The sequence below is a fragment of the Phodopus roborovskii genome, unplaced genomic scaffold (genome assembly GCF_943737965.1).
Source record: "Phodopus roborovskii unplaced genomic scaffold, PHOROB, whole genome shotgun sequence".
In the NCBI taxonomy this organism is placed as follows: Eukaryota; Metazoa; Chordata; class Mammalia; order Rodentia; family Cricetidae; genus Phodopus; species Phodopus roborovskii.
This window is the reverse complement of record NW_026126407.1, coordinates 15373759-15387816: the sequence shown is the minus strand read 5'-3', so window position 1 is coordinate 15387816 and position 14058 is coordinate 15373759.

Below are 14058 nucleotides of genomic sequence, written 5' to 3'. Positions count from 1 at the left end.
ATATCATGGTGGCTCACAACCATCCACAATGAACTCTGACATCCTCTTCTGACCTCTGCTTACAGCAAGCATGCACATGCTACATACATACAGGCAAAGCAATATAAACATAAAAGAAAATAAATCTAAAACTGTTTTAAGTAAAAAGGATATATTTCACTTTATATTCTACCAGAGTTCCCCTCAGGACCCCAGTGTCAGCCTCTGGGAAAGTAATAAGAGATCAGACACCCTGATGTGGCTAACAGAGTCATCAGATATTTCCTGTAAGGGTTCCACAGATAACTTCACAAAAAACACATTTCCTTTACACCTGAAGTCACCAAGGACTGAAGACCAAACCATCTAATTCTGGGTACCATTTGAGCAGCTTGTCAACTGGAAACGTGGTGGATGAGAGGAGCTTTGACCCATCCTACCACCAGAAAAGCCAGAGCTTCAACCAGAGTCAGATGGCCATTCAGGTGATGTTACTAATTTTGACTACTAATAATTATGCATCTGCAGGCAAATGTTTATCATGGCATTGCTTGTTACAATAAAAAAAATGGAAGTAGTAAAACTCTAAGTTATTACCACCAAGGGAAAAGGAATATTGACAGCACTGGCCATGGGCTGCATGGATAAAAATACACTTCAAAGGGATGTGATTTTAGTCTACCAGAACTACATCCACACCCCAACACTCAGAACCTGTGTTTTATTTCTCCAACTCAGAAAACACACACACACACACACACACACACACACACACACACACACTGGGAAACTGAGTGCTGTGGTGCAAGTCTGTATCCCAGAATGCTGGAAGGAAAGCTAAGATAGGAAAATTGAGAATTCCCAGCCAGCCTGGGCCACATAGGGAGAAATTATCTCAAACAGAAGGAAGGGAGGAGGGAGGTTATATCAAAAAGAAGAAAGGGGGAGGGGAGAAGGGAAAAGAGAAAGAAAGAGAGGGAGTGAGGAAGGAGAGAAGTCAGGGAGATAAGAAAAGTCAAGTGAAACTCAAGCATGGCTGCATACAACTGTATGATCAGTTTGCCTCCTCTTACCTCCCAGGACCACCGGCTTGGGCTTGGGTAGGGAAATCACAAGTTCAAGGCCAGGTTGGCCTACATAGTGAGACACTATAGAAAAAGGAAGGAGATCTGGGCATAGGGAAGGAGAATAGGGAGGGAAGTAAACAGTATGTTCTCCTCTGGGAGCAGGAGCATGGAGCTGAAAGGAGAGGGAAGAGGTACCATCCAGGGATGGTGGCACTATTGTGTTTCTTGATGTTTTGTTACACAAGTGTACACACGTAGCAAAAAAGCTATAAATGGATACCTAAGACTTGTGTACTTTTGTGTGTCTATTTCACATTCAAAGAAACCTAACATATGTCAAAGCTGTAGCTAATTATACATCGAGGTAATCAAGGAGGTGTGTACTGACTGATAATCTGCAGTATACTTTGAAAAATGGAGAGTTGAAGAACACAGGGATGAAAAGATCAGTAGATGCGTGCTAAAGCAAGCTTTATAAAACATTACTGACAAATCTAGAGGATCAGTACACTGATTCAAACTATAATGTTTTCCAGTTTCATGTCTGAAGTTGTTCATAATATCACAAAACTCAAAAGTACAAGACCACTAAAAAAAAAAATTCTAAAATTAAACACGTTGCTAAATTATGCTGTCCATGAAATTACAAAAGAAACAATGTAATTTAAACCTAAGTAAAGTTTGACCCACTGGCTAGTTCTTGACTGTAGAATTTAGTCATTGTTTAAGGGAATGTATAGTACATTATTGCTGCCTTCTGGTTGGGTGGTTGTTTTGTTGTTATTTGGAATTAGATAGCAATACATGGAGTGAATTTAATAACATTGCTTTAACTCATTGTTTCTTTTGCTTTTGGGCAGTTTGTCATAGAACAGAGGCTAGTTTTATGGAAACAACTAGCGATCTTTTAGTCAGTCTCAGTCTCCCACGTGCAGGATTATAGGCACGTGCCCTCTTGCTTGCTGGGAAGGCCAATGTTGATTATCAACTAGACAAACACAGACTCTATTAGAACGATCTAGGAGTGGCACCTCTGGGAGAATCTGAGAGAGAATTTCTGAGTCGGGTTGATTCAGGTGAGAAATCTCACTCTGAAAATGTGGCAGGCACCATCTCACAGGCTGGGGTTGTGGCCTGAATAAAAAGGGGGAACTGAGCTGAACACCAACTGGCATTCATCTCTCTAAGCTCCTGACCGCAGGTGCAATGTGACCAACGGAGTCATGCCCCTGCTGTCATACCTTTGCCATCGTGATGGAGTGACTATACCATCACTCTGTGAGCCAGACCTTTCTTCTTTAAGTTGCTTCTTCTAAGGGTATTTGGTCACAGCAAGAAGAAAAGTGTGGGTGCACATGGCTCGGTCTGTCTTTCTGGCAAGAGATTTAAACTATGCTCCATATACCACATAGTTTACTTATTTAAAACACACAAGCCGGTGATTTTAGTATAGTTGCTGAATTATGCAGCCATCACAAGAAGAAAATTTAGAATTTTTCCATCATCCCCCCCCCAAAGAATCCTATCTCTTTTACCAGCACCTTGCAGTGACTACCCGCCATGCCCTCTGTATTGTCACTTGACACAGGCTAAAGTTGTCTGGGAAGAGGGAACCTCAACCGAGAAAATGTCTCCATCAGACGGGCCCATTGGCAAGTCTGTGAGATATTTTCTTGGTTGGTGGTTGATGTAGAAGAGCCCAGTGTAGGCTATGTCATGCCTGGGCAGGTGGTCCTGGGAGGTATGAGGAGGCAAACTGAGCAAAGCAGCAGGAACAAGCCAGTAAGCAGCATTCTCCCATGGTTTCTGCTTCCACTCTTGTGTCTATGTTCCTGCCTTGTGTTCTTGCACTGGCTTCCCTTCATGATGAACTGTAAGCTGTAAAATGAAATAAACCCTTTTCTCCCCAAGTTGCTTTTGGTCATGTTTATTACATGGACAGAAACCATAAAACTAACACACCCTCCCCAGATCTAGGTGAACACTAATATATACAAATGATGACAATAGCAGTACATTGCATTAATGTGATTATTTTGTTATCCATTTTGTCCAATGATGGGCATTTCAGGGCATTTTCACTTTTTGGTTAGTCACAACAATGTTGCAGTGAATGTTTGTGTATGGGACCTCAATTTTCTGATCTCTGGGTATGTGGAGTAAAAATGATGACTCATAGAGAAGCTCTGTGTGTACCCACTTACAGGACTATCAGACTCCTCAGAGTGGCTGCCTCATTTGTCTTCCCAGAGTACCTGAGGTACAATTTCACCACATACATGCAGATTGTTATCTGTCTTTTTCTTACTGTGGCCTCCCTAGTGAGTCTCATTATGTTTGGGGGGGGGCATTTTGCCTACACTAGTCAATGAACTGAACATTAACATATATTGCATTTTATATATAAAACTATTTTATATATAAAACTATATGAAGAATATACAAGAACTACAAAGGAACCATGTACCATTGTGTGTTCCAAGAGTGACTGCCATGAATTCTGAGGCCATTATCAGTCACTTCTGAATGAATCAGATCACAACAGATTCAACCAATCAGAGCTCAAGAAAGCTGTCCTCTCTGTGCAAGAGGCACATACCAGAAATTAAAATCCTCTAGTGATTGAAAAAGAAAGCACTTTACCATCAGCATAGATTGACAATTATTGCTGGACGTGTAACTATTTTAGGAATGTGGAATTCCCCAACTTTAGGGACTAACAAGAAAATAAAGTTATACACAGCACAATAATATTAATGAGCGAGAGAGATGTCACAAGAGGAAAAACTGGGTTAATTTTAAAGAATGATTATGTGTGGTTGGCTTGGATTTTTTTCAGATGTAGTCTCAGTACTCACTGAAAGCCAAGATGACCTCAGACTCCCAGTTTTCCTGCCTCAGTATCTTGTGTGCTGAGATTACAAGTATGCTCCACCATGACCAGCTACCAAAAAGACTTTATATTCTTGTTTGTATAAGATGCATAATTCATAAAAAAGCATTTGATTATTTTAATGCCTAAAGACCATACAGCCAATATGCTAATACAATGCAATAAAAATGAATAAAACATGAATGATTTACTTATGTTTCATTACTTATAACCTGTGATTACAACTCTCATGTAATTATAGTAATGCACATTAAAACAATGATTTATTATAACATTTTGCAAATAAAATAGACAAATAGAGATATGTTTTTCTTTTTTAAATTGATTTTCCTTTACCACCACCTTTTTTAGACAAGGTGTCACTGTGTAGCTATGCCTAGGCTGGTCCTGGCTACATGACCAGTCTGGCTTTGAACTCTAAGTGATCCACCAGCCTCTACATAGCAATTTCTGCCTATATAAAATATCCCATCTTTCCAGGAAGCTCATTAATCCTGGAAATGCTCTACAGGTGGGTAAAACATTCCATTATTCAGGGAAGCTCCTGAAGATCAAGAAGTATCCAACACAAAAGCTTCACGAAGTCTCTGAAACTGACCAGATCACTAGGCCCCTTCCTCTGCAAGCATATACAAGCCCAAAGGATTATACTCTCAGACCATCAGAACAACCTAAAAAAAAAAGATACTTTGTAACCTATTGAGCTACTTGGAAGCATTTCAGTGCACTCTTAACTTTCCAACCTTTGTGGGTTGCCACCTGTGCTGGTATGGACTTAAGTAATGTAACTATCTTTGAGAAATTTGTTATGCTAATCAGCCCCTCACCTACATTGCTCTAAGTAATCCTGGTAAATTCATTGATTCACCAATTAGACTTTGACAGTATCATTGCTTTGATCTATTGTCTGTTTCCTATCAGAGTGAGTAGATAATTTGTTTACATCCCCTTAGGAACAGATCACACAATACCCAACTGCTGGACTTTTGTAATTGTTGTTTTATAGGTTTTATTCATGAAGGCGTCCCTCTCTGTACTGTGCTGATCTGGAGCTTTTAAAAATCCTACCTCAGCCTCTGAGATACTGGGATCATAGATATACACCACCACAACCAGTTCCTTTTTGCTTTTTTAGTTTATAAGATATCTCATATATAATCCCTAGAATTTCAAAGACAACTCATTTAACTCCTATTCAAAATTCTTCCGTTTCTCATTCTATTTCTATTTTTAACTAGTAGCTGAAAAGATTGACCTGGGACTGTTGCTCAAAGAAAGAGTGCTTACCTAGCAAATGTGTGGCCCTAAGTTCAAGTGTTAGCATTTGAAAAAAAAAATAGGAAAAAAAAAACACACACCCCTCCTGAATTTTATATAATACATTAAATGTCAACACAGAACTGCACAATCTTCAAATTCCAATAGGTAAATCTTGTTGTAAAGAGATGAAATTTGGGCTGGGCCTGTCCAAATTTGGCATAGTATAGCTTAGTTGGTTTAGTGCTTGTATAGCATGCAGAAAGTCTTAGGTTCAATTCCCAGCACCATGTAAACCAGTGTGGTGACAAACACACCTGCAATCTTAGCATGGGGCAGGTAAAAGCAGAACCAGAAGTTCAAAGTCACCCTCATAAACCCTCCCACAGAGTGAGTTTGAGGCCAGCCTGGTTCATTTTAATACCTAGAGATTAGAGATTCTTGATTTTTCATCCTTTAGAGTTCTGCCTTACAATCAGTCCAGGTTTTTTCAAACCAAGACTAAAACAAAAACAAAACAAAACAAAAACTCATTTTTCTCCTATAAAATATAGCTAACTTAACTTATGGAAAGGGTAAATTGTAGAAATTGTAGGTCACTGAGGTGATTCTGGGTAAAAATGTTTTCTGTGAGAACCTGATGACCTGAGTCTGATCCACAGAAACCATTGTGGAAGGAGGGGCCCGACTCCCGAGAGCTCTTCTCAGATGTCCACACCAATGTTAGGGCATGTGAGCACCAGAGCATGCCTATGCACAAGCACAAACACATACACATGCGTGCATGCACACACACACACACACACACAGAGAGAGAGAGAGAGAGAGAGAGAGAGAGAGAGAGGACATTCTCTTACACACATACATACACAATAAAAATCATTAAAGAATAAAGAAGGAATTATAGTTCATATCAAATGTGAAAAGTAATCTCATCCAGGTTATATAGAAATGACAACATGGTCAATTTCATTCTCTTGGATTAAGATAGATTGATAAAATATCATTCACCAAATATAACAGACTGAGAAAATATATTTGAGGGGTTGAGAGTGACAGAATCCTTCCCTAGAAAGTCCAGGGTAGTAGTTCTGACCCTTAGTGTATGAGCATAGAGAGTTATATAACTAATGAGCAAAATCAGAAATAAAACACATACTTACAGCAGCATAGTATAATTGAAGATGGGGGCTCTCAAATTAGAGGCAGACATCTGCAAACAGCTAAACTTTAATTCATGTCTCAAACATTAAATCAGCATAAGGTACAATGGATCTGGAACACAGGACTATCCTCTGAGACAAACTACGATCACCTTCAAGAGTTCTGCTGTGCCTGGCCACAAAAGAACATCAGAGCTTGGCCTATTGTTTATTTACCTTCCTCATAGAAGGACAGGGTGAGGAAGGTCATAGAATCCTCACATGAGTATCTATCTAACTCTCCCAGCCAGTTGTGTACATAGACTCATATAACTGAATACTTGGTCCCCATTTGATGAAAATGCTTGGGAAGGATTAGGAGATGTGGTCTTGGAGGAGGTGTGTTACTGTGGATTCAAATGGAGTTTTCAAAAGCCTAAGCCTCTCTATCTCTCTCTCTCTCTCTTTTTTTTTTTTTTCCTGGTGGTTGTCTGGAGATGTAAGCTCTCAGCTACTCCTCCAGCACCACACCTGCCTGTTGTCATACCCCCAAGATGCTCATGGACTCACCTTCTTAACATGTAAGTCCCCAGTAAACTCTTTCTTCCATAAGTTGCCTTGGTAATTGTGTTTTGTCAGAGGGATAGAAAAGTAATTAAGATAGGTTTCCCCAATGAACTATGGTAGAATCGTGCTGTGGTTTGTTATTGGGACCTCAATAGAAGGGGTAGACATTTTTTACCTCTACCCCAGAGAAGGAATTTTGGCAACATAATTAAAAAAATATTCACACACATACACAAAACCCACCAAGAAATCAATACAATACAAGAAGATCCCATCATTTCTGAGGCTAACACAAAAGGGATAAAGGAGAAAGAAAATACTGCTTTTTGTCAAAAGTTATGGTGAACAAATTGAAGACCAAACAACTGACAGGGATTGTATGCTTCAGTCTATAACAGATAAAGAGCTACTTTAACTGTTAAAATTTCCTATAGGAGTGATATAGCACAAGAGGGTGCAATCTTAGCATGCGCAAGGTTCTGGCTTAGAGCCCCAGCACACACACACATGCACACACACCAAAACAAAATAAAGGAAGAAAATATAAGGAAGTAATAAAGAAAGAAAAATGAGGAAAATTTTTATTGAAAATAGATTGTTTTACTATACAATATGTTCTGATTACAGTTTCCTTTCCTCCTAGATCCTCTCTACCGCCCATCCCATCCAAATCTACATCCTTTCTGTCTCTCCATAGAAAACACATTGGCATTTAAGACATAATACTATTAAAATAAAATATGATCAATCAAAAACAAACAAATTTGGATATGACAAAACAACCATGCAAGAAAAGAGCACAAGAAATGCATATAGATGTACAGATACATATGTTTGCACATGGAGAAATTCCACAGGATTCCAAACCAGGAACTATAATATATATATGCAAAAGACCTGTAAGGCAACAATAATGATGATAATAATAACAACGCCCTGATTTAATGTTATGAGACAAAGAACCTCCAGAGATACTGTTGAGTTTGTTTTCTCTTAGCCATCAACTGCTGGGCATGGGGCCTACCCTTCAGGGTGCCTTGTTTCCCAGGTGAGACTCCCTTGGAGGAAACTAATTATTCATTTACAAGTGGCTATCAATTGGAGATAGGTTCTTAGTTAGGGATAAAATGTAAGGCTACTTCTTCCTTCAGCTCTAGGATACTATCTGCTACAGACGCCTGCAGGCCCTGTGCATGTTGTCACATGTCTGTGAGTACATATGTGATTAGAAGGCCCTGATTCCTTGGTGTCCACTATCACCTCTGGCTCTTATATGCTTTTTGTTGCCTCTTCCACAGAGTCCCCTGAGCCTCAAGAGAAGGAACTTGATGGAGACCTCCCTTTTAGGGCTCAGTGTTCCAAGGTCTCTCATTCTCTGCATATTGTCTGGCTGAAGGTCTCTGCGTTTGTTCTGATCTGTTGCAGAAGGACGCTTATCAGGTGATTGCCGACCCAGGCAGAGATCTGAGTATATCAGAATGTCATTAGGAGTCATTTTATTGCTGTATTCCTTTAGAAGAACAGTGGTATTTTGTCTCCTGGGTTCCTGGTCTATCTAGTCTCAGGTTCTTGGCTACCCAAGTAGTGTTGGGTATGGGTTCTAGCTCATGGAGTGGGCCTTAACTAAAAGCGGGTTTTGGTTGGTTACTCCCACCAGCTTTGTGCTGCTATCGCACCAGCATCTGTTGCAGGCATGGCACTCTTGTGGATTGTGGGGTTTGTAGCTGGGTTGGTATTTACCTTTCTCCTTGGGCAGCATGAAGAATACCTTCCAGTACCACGAATAGGGATGAAGGCTCTCGGTAAATGCCAGCTTGACTTCTCTGAGTTTAATGAGTTGTGTAGGTGTTGTCTTCATCCATAGAGTCTGTCAGTTTGTGGAGAGCGACAAATAGCATTGACAATAGTCTGGGTTGTTTGAGGGTTCCCATGGGGATCCCTTTGTCCAAGAACTCAATTGGCTTTAACCGGTTCTCAGTCCTGAAAGCTACATTTGGTGTTGAGAGGTGTCCAATTGGAACTTTGTCTGCCCTCACTTATTTATATTATAGGGAGTTTCTATTGTACTGAGTTTTCATATGACCCCTCAAATGACCTTTGCTTAACTTGTTTCCTCCCTCACCCCTTCTTCACTTCCCATCCCTGTCTGATCCTCCCATTCCAGTCCTCCCCTTCCTCATCCATCCATAACTATTCTGGTTATCCTTCCTAGGGAGATCTATCCCCACCCCCCAGTCCCTTACTCTTTTCCTAGCCTCTGTGGTTCTATGGATTGTAACTTGCTTATCAATGACTTAACAGCTATCATCCACATATAAGTGAATATATACCATACTTGTTTTTCTGGGTCTGAATTACATCATTCAGGATTATTTTTTTTCTAATTCCATACATTTGCTAGTGAATTTTATGATTTAATTTTAAGTGCCTGAGAGACATTCCATTTTCTTTATTCTGACCACATTTTCTTTATTCACATATCAATGGACACCTAGGTTCTTTCTAATTTTGGGGTGTTATGAGCAGAGCAGCAACAGTAATGATTGAACAGGATGTCTGTAGTACGATGAATCATCCTTTAGGTATATACCCAAGAGTGGTATAGCTAGATCTTGAGGTAGATTGAGTCCCATATTTCTGATGAACTGCCACACTGATTTCCATAGTAGTTATACAAGTTTGCACTCTTACCAGCAATGGATGAGTGTTGGGAAAAAAACCTTAGTCATACTAAAATGAATTGCAAATTAAAAGCACAATGAGATATGATGTTTTAGTAACTGAATTGGCATACTTTTATTAACACACTATGTTGATGAGGGTGTGATCATGTGACATTCTCAGATGGGGATATGGAGAGATTGCTCAGTGGTTAAGAGCACTTGCTGCTCTTTCAGAGGATCCTGGTTTTGTTCCCAGCACCCACATGGTGACTCACAACTGTCTGTAACTTCAGGTTCAGGGAATGATGACCTTTTCTTGCTTCTGTAGGCACTGCACACATGTGATACACAGATATCCATGCAGACAAACACTCATACACATCATGTATGGATAAACACTTTAAAACATGTCGTTTGTGTTTATATGTATGTCTGTTTGCCCCCTTCTCTGTGTGCATGTGATACACATGTAGTACCAAGGAGGCCAAAATAGGGCAATGACTTCCCTGGAGCTGGGAATTACAAGAGGTTGTGAGCTGCCAAATGTGGGTGTTGAGAAGTGAACCTGTATCTTCTATGAGCCCTTAATTGCTGACCCATTTCTCCAGCACAAATCTGTGTTCATTCCTTGCTGGCTTGTTGGTAACTAGTGTCTTCACCATTGAACTTATATTTGGTGTCTTTGGTTACACATGTCTCCACTGGCAGCCCCAAACTCCCTCAAGCATCTGTTTTAACCCTTTCTAAAACAGATCCCCTTTTGCTGATAAACTTTTCATTTTCTTTCTGTTTTCCTGACTGACATACCACATTCTGAGAAGTAGTAGTTTAAAGAAAAGCCCCCTGGAATCTGTTAATCCCAATCTTTTTCTCTTTGTGTGTTCCACATTATTCAGACCTGTGTGCTAATTAGCTGTGACAGATAACTCAGTCTTGTCATCTCTCCAGGGGAAGAAAAAAACTTGTTTCTCCCTTAATCCAGGCGACCTTCAGGAGCCACCACATGCTCCCAGGGGCTTCTGTTGGAAGGAGTTAAGTTCAGTCTTAAAAAAAAAAAAAAAAAAAAAAAAAAAACATATGCAGACAGAATCTCAGCCTGGGCAGGCATCCAACCATTTTCATTTCCAGTACAGGCAGCAGGGACAGATGGGACCTCCCACTACTCAATGCTAAGAGAGTTTGCAGATTCCTAGTTGTCAAGGTGAGTTGATGTCATAGCTGGGCAGAAATTGCCTGTTCAGAGCTGGCAGATTTGTAGGCATAACAAGGAATTAGGTATCTTAAAGTGAAGGAAGCACTTTAAAGACAATTGAACTGAACTTTAAAGGATCTTAGGTTAGTTAATTGAGACAATCATACATAGGGCTTGGGTCAAGCTAAGAGTACAGCCCTGGCCCAGGCTGAGCTGGAGCCTCTGGTTTCATCCACAAGCAGCAAACCTAACAACAACAAAAATGAAACAAAAGAAAACAAATAGGAACCTCCTATAGAGTTCAACAGCTTGACAGTCTAAGTGAAGGCTGCCCTTTCATCAGCAAGAATTGAAGCTTAAAAAGTGATCAGTGGACACAAACATCTTAAAAGTGAAGTCTTGCCAGGCAGTGGTGGTGTCCACCTTTAATCCCAGCACTTGGGAGACAGAGGCAGGTGAATCTCTGAGTTTGAAGCCAGCCTGATCTACAAATGGAGTTCCAGGACAGCCAGGGCTACACAGAGAAACTCTCTCTGCTTTTGTTGGTTTGGAAGGGTATCTGGGACTAAATCCCTAAGCCCTTTCTCAGAGGGAATACAAGATTAAAAATTGTTTTAGATGTACACGTATGAATGTTTTGTCTGCATGTATGTCTATGCACTAGGTACCCTCGAGGGTCAGAAAAAGGCAGTGGATCCTCCAGAACTAGAACTCCCTACCTTTGTGAGTCACCATATGGTTGTTGGGAATTAAACATTGATTCTATGGAAGAGCAATGGGTTCTCTTAACCACTAAGCCATTTATCCAACTCCCCCCCCCCCGGGGGAGGATGATTTTGAACAGAATAGTGGACCCTGACCACACCATTCTTTTTTTTTCCCTGCCATAAGTAGTGATTTTATTCTCCACTGTTTGTCATGATGTGCTAATTTGCCACAGGATCCAAAGCTATAAGGCCAAAGCAACCAAACTATAAATCAAATATTTCTTTCTTTTATAAGTTGATTACCTTGTGTATTTATTACATTAACTGAAAACTCACTAACACTGCAAATAATGGTATCTGTCTTTTAAAGACTGAGGAAATAGTTTTTATGTGTATGTGTATGTATGTGTGCATTCATTTGTGTTTGTGCATGTCTTTGAGGGTGCCTTCAGAGAACAGAGGCTTTAAAATCTCCTGAAGATGAAGTTATAGGCCCTTGGGACCCAGCCAACATTGGTGCTAGGATAGGAATTGTTGTGTTCTGCAAGGGCAGTATGTGTTCCAGACCACTGAACCATCTCTCCATCTCCCATGGACTGGCCTTAAAATCATGAATTGTTCCCCAGATCAGTGACCACAGAACTGCATTAAAATGTTTGTTTAAAAGATTCAATTGCAGGCTCTGTATCTGAGAGACTCCAATTTGGAGAAGGCATAAATAACATAGTTTTAACATGCTCTCACTGTATGCTGCATGGCCAGAATGGAATTAGAATGTGACTCTACTTTTTGTTCAAGCACTTTCAATGGGTTAAAATATCGAAGCTAAACTAGTAACTATGTAATTATTTTGCCTCCTTTGCTAATATATACAATGAGATGTGTAAAAGAGGATGGGGGAGGAAGTAAAAATGAAAAAGAATAAGATAAATGTTACTTATTAAATAAAGTTATTATTAAAATATAATGGACTCTGAATTTGAGCAAATACTGTTTTACTATTCTACAATATAGAGACTTTTAGGGTCACTTTTAAGTTTGTTATAGTTTTAACCATCGTCAAAGTAAAAAGTAAAAACACCTCACAAAAACTCCAAATGGATAAATTAATTTATTGACTACATATTTATTTTTAATATCATCTGTGGCTATTAATTTCCATAGTCTTTTATGTGAGTAAGTAGCTCTTGCAAGCTAATCATCATGTAGTTTTCATTCTTAATAATTTTAATCAATAGTCTCACAATGAAAAGCATTAAAGTGTTTCATATGGAATATTTTATATGTTGATTCTTGCCTATTAGGTACCAAGTAGAAGCTGCCAAACATTTTCCTTAGGTTTAGTAATGTTTCATAAAGTGCTTCATAAAATACTATATGATTGCAAACTGCTAAAAAGGTTTCTCTATGTTCCAGAACTAAACACACAACACAATATATACACATATAATCTTCATGCAATTTACATAGATGATTTGTATGTATAATAACTATATTATCTGTACATATAATTTATATGTATATACACATATGTATCACATATGTATTTTGCTGGCTTCTTGGTCATATCTGATTTAGTTAGTATTACTGTTGATCTACTGTATGTGTAAAGGACTTGATCATGAATGTACTTCAGGGTCTGGGATATAGCTCTGTTGGTATAGTGCTTGACTAAGCATGTAGTGAATGTGGGTAATGATGCTGAGTTTGATCCTGGAACCTACATGATGAGGAAAGAATTAACTCCCTAAAGTTGCTTTCTGACCTCCATACACAAAGACCTTGGCACAGGTACACAGAATGCATAAATAAATACACATGTTTTTAAGTTATTTATTTACAATTCATAAATATTTGTTTATTTATATTCTGCTTCTAGCTTCAGTTCTGCACTTGAAAGTAGAGGCGGGAGGGTCAGAAGTGAGTTCAAGACTAGCCTTGGCTACAACAACAAAACAGAAATATAGTTTTGCCATGTTTACATGTATTATAACTCACATCTTTTAACTGACATTATTGGCAGTGAACTTTTGAAATGAGATGTACATTTTACTAGTGTTTCGTTAAAACCATGTAACAAATCTATTGAACTCAATGTCAACTTGTCTGTCTCAGTAGGTTTAAAACAAGCAAATATATTGTATTGTTTTTGAGACAGGATCCCATGTAGCCCAGGCTGGCCTTGAACTCACCTGTTCCATGAGAAGGATCTCTCCTTTCATTATAATGTCTCCCTTGGGCATTCTTGACTGCTCAACACTGGAGCTAACTCAGTCCATTATATTCAGTCCCAGGGAAGTCAGATTTCCTGCATGCTAGAAATGCATTCTATCACCTAGTTATACTCCCCTTCTTCCTCAACAAATGCTCATTAATATGGACTATTTGTTGGTGTGGACCAGGGCTCAGACCTCATACCCCTTTATTTTCACTCATTGTGTTCAGGCTTTGACATTTGTTATTTCCTATGCTTGGAAAACTTCACCTGAACACAAGACTTGCTCCTTAATTTCTGGTCTGAATTCAAGATTATTATATCTTTTAGTCCTTCCCTAATCATCCTGCATAAACTGCAATCGAGCTCTAATACC